A 6,000-nucleotide genomic window follows, 5' to 3' on the forward strand; every position below is an offset into this window, starting at 1 on the left:
CAAAAAAAAAAAAATAAGAAAGAAGGAAGGAAGAAGAAAGAGAGAGAAAGAAAGGAAGGAAGGAGAAAGAAAAAGAGAGAGAAAGAAAGAAAGAAAGAGAAAGGAAGGAAGGAGAAAGAAAAAGAGAGAGAGAAAGAGAAAAAGAAAGAGAAAGAAAGGAAAGAAAGAAAGAGAGAAAGAAAGAGAGAGAGAAAGAAAGAGAGAAAGAAAGAAAGAAAGAAAAAGAAAGAAAGAAAGGAAAGAAAGAAAGAAAGAAAGAAAGAAAGAAAGAAAGAAAGAAAGAAAGAAAGAAAGAAAGAAAGAAAGAAAGAAAGAAAGAAAGAAAGAAAGAAAGAAAGAAAGAAAGAAAGAAAGAAAGAAAGAAAGAAAGAAAGAAAGAAAGAAAGAAAGAAAGAAAGAAAGAAAGAAAGAAAGAAAGAAAGAAAGAAAGAAAGAAAGAAAGACAGTTGTATAGAAATGTGGTTAGACAAAAAAAGAGTATGACCTCAGGGTAACAAACCAAGGGGAACTCAACATGGCCTGTTTGTTAAGATTCTCCTCAGCCTCTCTGTGTAGAACTCCTTCCCTCCTGGTTTAGGGCAGGACCCCCTCTAGAATGAGGGTCTTAAGGTCTAGTTTCATGTAAGGTAGGTTAGAGTATTCCTTTGTGGGCAACTCTCCTACAGAAAGGTGGGGGAAGTTCGGAATAACCTTCTTGCTTCTGTGATTTTCTCAATTGTCAAGGTGCCGTATTTAGGGGTACCATGTTCTGATCCCCAACACTGAGAGAGCAAAACCCTGTCACCTTTTCGGAGCATGGCCTCTATAAAGAGGTATCAAGTTCAATTGCACAGGAGCAGTTTCTCTTTTCATAAACATTCAAGACTCCCCTATAGCTTATTAATATGCACATCTGGCCATCCCACTTAGCATAAATTCCTGTTCCCATTGTTCCTCCCTTGAAGCACATGTTTCTGCTCCCCAGCCTGTGGAAACAGCCCCCTCCCCAAGCTGCAACCCTTTATGAGAAATAAACTTCTCCTTTCCAAATTTGTGAACTTCGTGATTTTCTTTGGTTAACACCTCCATCCTCGTATCTTTACAATATGAGAAGAGTTTCCCCAAAAAGCACCAGGACTAGCTTTGACTCTCTAAAGCAGAGTGAGTAAGGTTTGGTTGTTTGGGGTTTTCCTGAAAGTTCAGCATCAGAGTTAGACTCAACCATTCCTGTACTTTTCTCTCTCCAGGTGTTGTGAGCAGTGCAAGGTCAGAGACAACCAGATTTACATGTGTCTGTGTCTTTCTACAACGTCAGACTTTTACTGATGCTGTTTCTGTCATAAAAGCCCTGAGCTATGTGGAGTTCCCAAGGAGGCAATTCTTTCTCATTGTTGCCCATTCACTGGGTGGTCAGAGCTGCTAATACATGGACTCTAGCCCTCACAAGTCAGTCAATATTGCAAACAATACATAGTAGTATACTTCATCAATATATAAATATTATAGTTTAAAATTTCCACACCAAAGAAATTAGCATTTAACATCAAAAGGAAGAAAAGTAATGAAAAAGAGGCATTGAATCAGTCTGAGGGAAGTGATGTAGACAAAAAGAATGTTCTGGGCTAACCTGGTTGGTTGTCAGGGAAGGTGCTAGCATCTGGCAAGGAAGCTTTGATTTTGGCCCAACCTTTGGCAGCAGATGCCTAATTGCTTATCATGAGGGACAGAAGGTAGTCACCATGGAAACAATTGCACCTGGCTGGAAAAGTCCTATGCCCCTGTGTATCTCTGTGTCCAGATTTCCTCTTCTTATAAGGATACCAGTGATATTATACTGTGGCCTACACTAACAGCCTTGTTGTAACTTAATCTCATTTTTAAAGACCTTATGTCTTAGTCTGTTCCAGTTACTATTAAAAAAAAAAAAAAAACAACCCACAGACTGAGTAGCTATAAGCCAAAAGAAATTTCTCACATTTCTGGAGACTGGTAAGTCCACACCAGGTCAAAGGCAGATTCAGAATGTGCTGAAGGCTCACTTTCTGGTCCATAGATGGCGCCTTCCTGCTGTGTCCTCACATGGAGGAAGTGGCGAAGCAGCTCTATGGGACCATTTTTTTTCCTGTTTTTTTTTTTTTTGAGACAGAGTCTCATTCTGTTGCTTGGGTTAGACTGTTGAGGCATCAGCCTCACTCACAGCAACCTCAGACTCCTGGGTTCAAGTGATTCTCCTGCCTCGGTCTCCCAAGCAGCCAAGACTAAATGTGTGGCATAACACCCAACACTAATTTTTAGTAGAGAAGGGGTCACTCTTGCTCAGGCTTGTTTTTTTTTTTTTTTGAGACAGAGTCTCACTATGTCGCCCTCACAGCTCACAGTAACCTCAAACTCTTGGACTTAAGTGATTCTCTTGCCTCAGCCTCACAAGTAGCTGGGACTATAGGTGCCCAGCACAACGCCTGGCTATTTTTTGGTTGTAGTTGTCATTATTGTTCAGCAATCCAGGGCTGGATTCAAACCCACCACCTCTGGTGTATGTGGCTGGCGTCCTAGCCGCTGAGCTATAGGGGCTGAGCCAGCTCAGGTTGGTATTGACCTGAGCTCAAGTGATCCTCCCACCTTGGCCTCCCAGAGTGCTAGGATTACAGGTGTGGGCCACTGTGCCTGACCTAGGGCCACTTTAATAACCACATTATCCCATTCATGAGGATGCTGCCTTTATGATCCAAGCACCTCCCAGTACCATCCCATTGATTAGGTTTCAACATATGAATTTTTTGGGAAACACCAACATTTAGGCCATGGCACCTTATCTCCAAATACAGTCACATTCTGAGCTACTGGAGGTTGGGGCTTCAGCGTGTGAATTTTGGGAGACATAATTCAGCCCATAATAGGCTCTATGTCCTCTGGCTGCACTTCCCAGGCTCCTCTGTCAGCTAATGTCCAGCTGGACTTGGCCACTGGAGGTTCTGGAGGAAGACTGCAAGCTGGGAGAAAGGAGAAAGCCAGAGTGTCTTCCAGCCTGACTCAGGAAATGCTCCAGCAGCTGCCCTTCTTCCTCACTCACCTTTCCTGGGACAGGCGCACCATTAGCTGCTTCTGCTTGGTGAAACTCCCTCCAAGTTCCACTGACACTTCCTCTTCCCTCTGACTGGCTCTCTGGACTTGGAGTAAAAGTGGCTGCCTGCTGCTGCTAATCTCTGGGTGCTTCACTGTCCTTTGCTTGCCTTTTCGCCCATTCCCATCACTTACCGAACAAATTACGTGCATTCTCTCCCTTTATTTCAAATAGCCATAGTGGTTTCTGCTTTCTTGGTGGGAAGCTGACTGATGCAAATATCTTCTGAAAAACATATATCCATGAAAGATGATGGGCTGGGGCATCCTATCTTAAAAGATCTCTGAAAAATCTGCTACTCTTTCCTGATTGCTTTTTATTGCCAAGCCTCTCAAAAGTGCCTCTGTTTTGTCTGCCTTCGTCAGTTATCTATTGCTGTGCAACATTTTACTTCAAACTTATCAGCTTACAATACACATACCTTTATCTCAGCTTCTCACAGTGGGTCAGACGTCCAGGCACATCATGGATGCATCTCTTGGCCAGTGTTTCATGAGGCTGCAGCAAATGGTCCACTGGACTGTGTTCTCACCTAGAAGTTTGACTGGTGGGAAACCCACTCCCTGCTCCCAAGGTCTTTCGCTCCCTTAAGGTTATAGGACCAAGGTCCCCATTGTCTTGCTGGCTGGTGGTTGGGGCTACTGTCAGTGCTACTAACACCTCGCCACATGGCTCTCTCACAACATGCAGCTCACATCTTCAAAGCCAGCAAGGAAGTCTCTGTCTTTAGTCAGCTAAGACAGAGTCTTATATAACACCACATGGTCAAAGGTGCGACATCCCATCACCTGTACCAAAATTCCTTTTGGTTTGAAACAAGCCACAGGTTCTACCAGGACTCAGGGAAGGGGTTCCACGAAGGCATGACTCATTGTGGGTCACCTTACTGAGTGCCTGCAACACTGCCTGTGGGTAAACAGATGGCCAGCAGATGCACAAAGTGACAAGTCTCCAGGCACACCTGATATTTTTTCAAGATAATCTGGTGGTCACCGAGAGCAAGCCAGAAGGAGCAAAGAGAATGGGCTAGCTAATTCTTACTAGAAGTAGAAAGATCCAGGGGTTAGGGCAGGGGCTGAGAGAGACTAACACGAAGCAGGCCTGGGCGCATGGAGGAGGGTGGAGATGGGAACTGTTCTGCCTGTGATAGGGGCAGACCCAGTTGGCAACAGGGAGAATATCAAAGGATTAGGAAAGTACTAGAAGTGGGAAGAGCCCAGTCAAAAGAGCTAAGGTGTAATGCTAAGTAGCAATCAGAAAGCACAAAAACGTATTCCAGTTTTGTAACTTGAAGACTCAGTTTCCCCTCCCCCACCATCCTAGCCAATGAAAAGAGGCCTTATGCCCCCAGAGGGTGGGAAACGATGAAGAGCCACACACAAGCCACCAGGTTCCCTTTCTGACCCTATGTAATAGTGGCACAAGGGCAGAGCCCAGTTTCATTTCCTCTCCCCGGCGTTCTTAAGCTCATTGTTAAGCTTTCTGGCTTCCTCCCAGTTCTCAAGTTCTACCAGCCCTTGGAAGTAGCTGACTTCCTCAGCGCTGGGCTGTCCCTGTCCCCTCCTCCCTCAGTGTTTCTCTTCTGGCTCCTTAGGGTCCTTTTTCAGGGAGTTTTAGATTTTGTAATTTCAGCTCTCCAACTCAGGTGAAACCTCAAATTCACATCTCCAGCCTTGCATGTCTTCTAGGCAGGCACTTGGGAAAAAAGGATGGGAGGACAGGTTTTCACTTTGCGCCATGTGCCCTCCTACCAGTGGCCCAGCCAATGCATAGAGGGTCCTGTTCTGTTTTTTTTCCTACCCCCCTCTCATATATATAACATCCGGTCTACCAAACTGAAACCCTGGAAATCTTCTTTGGAATTAGTACAAAGAGCAGTACAGAATGGTTCTTGAGCAGGAGCATAATAGGATGCATCTTCCTTTTCTTTTCTCTATGCACATCTAATTCTTGTGCCTGGCTTTTCATATCCTCTGTTGGCCAGCCCTACCTAGCTCCCAGCCTCATGTGACGGCCTCCTGAGTCCTTCACTCTGGTCAGCCTTGGTCTCTTGACGAGTCCCTTTCACAGGAGAGGACCACCCAACCCCTTCCCTTGGACTGAGAAGTCAAAAAGCAGATGACGTGAGAATGGGCTCCAGGGCCACACTGCCTGGGTTCAAACCCCAGCTCCATCTCTTACTGGCTGTGTGACATTAGGAAAATGACCACTCTTTGTGCTTCAGCATCCTCAGCTATAAAATGGGGGAGTGGTGTAACAGGTGCAAAGCACTTAGAACATTCCTGGCAATTAGGTGACATTGATCAGAAAAACCAAGCAGTGAGGACCTCCACCCCTTTTCCTCTGCCACAGCTTAGCTGTGTTACCATGTGTCATCAAACAGTAATATGACTTACTATTTTTTTTAAATTTCCCATCCTTTATTTTACAATAAATCTTAGCAACAATTAATTGAATATTGTTTCCAAAATTTTCTGTGTGTGTTTGTTTAGCAGGCCCCAGCCAGGTTTGAACCCACCAGCCCTGGTACATGTGGCTGGCACCCTAACAACTGAGCTACGTGCGTGGCGCCCCACCTCCACTCTACCCCACGTGGCGCCCCACCTCCACCCACCCCCGCACATCCAAAATCTTTATAAGTATGTTTCTTTTTTTTGAGACAGAGTCTCACTATGTCGCCCTTGGTAGAGTGCTGTAGCGTCACAGCTCACAGCAAACTCAAACTCTTAGACTTAAGCGATTCTCTTATGTCAGCCTCCTGAGCAGCTGGGACTACAGGTACCCGGCACAACACCCAGATATTTTTTGTTGCAGTTGTCATTGTTGTTTAGCTGGCCCGGGTTGGGTCAGAACCCGCCACCCTCGGTGTATGTGGCTGACGTAGTAACCACTGTGCTACA

This window comes from Nycticebus coucang, chromosome 1 (genome assembly GCF_027406575.1).
Source record: "Nycticebus coucang isolate mNycCou1 chromosome 1, mNycCou1.pri, whole genome shotgun sequence".
NCBI lineage: Eukaryota > Metazoa > Chordata > Mammalia > Primates > Lorisidae > Nycticebus > Nycticebus coucang.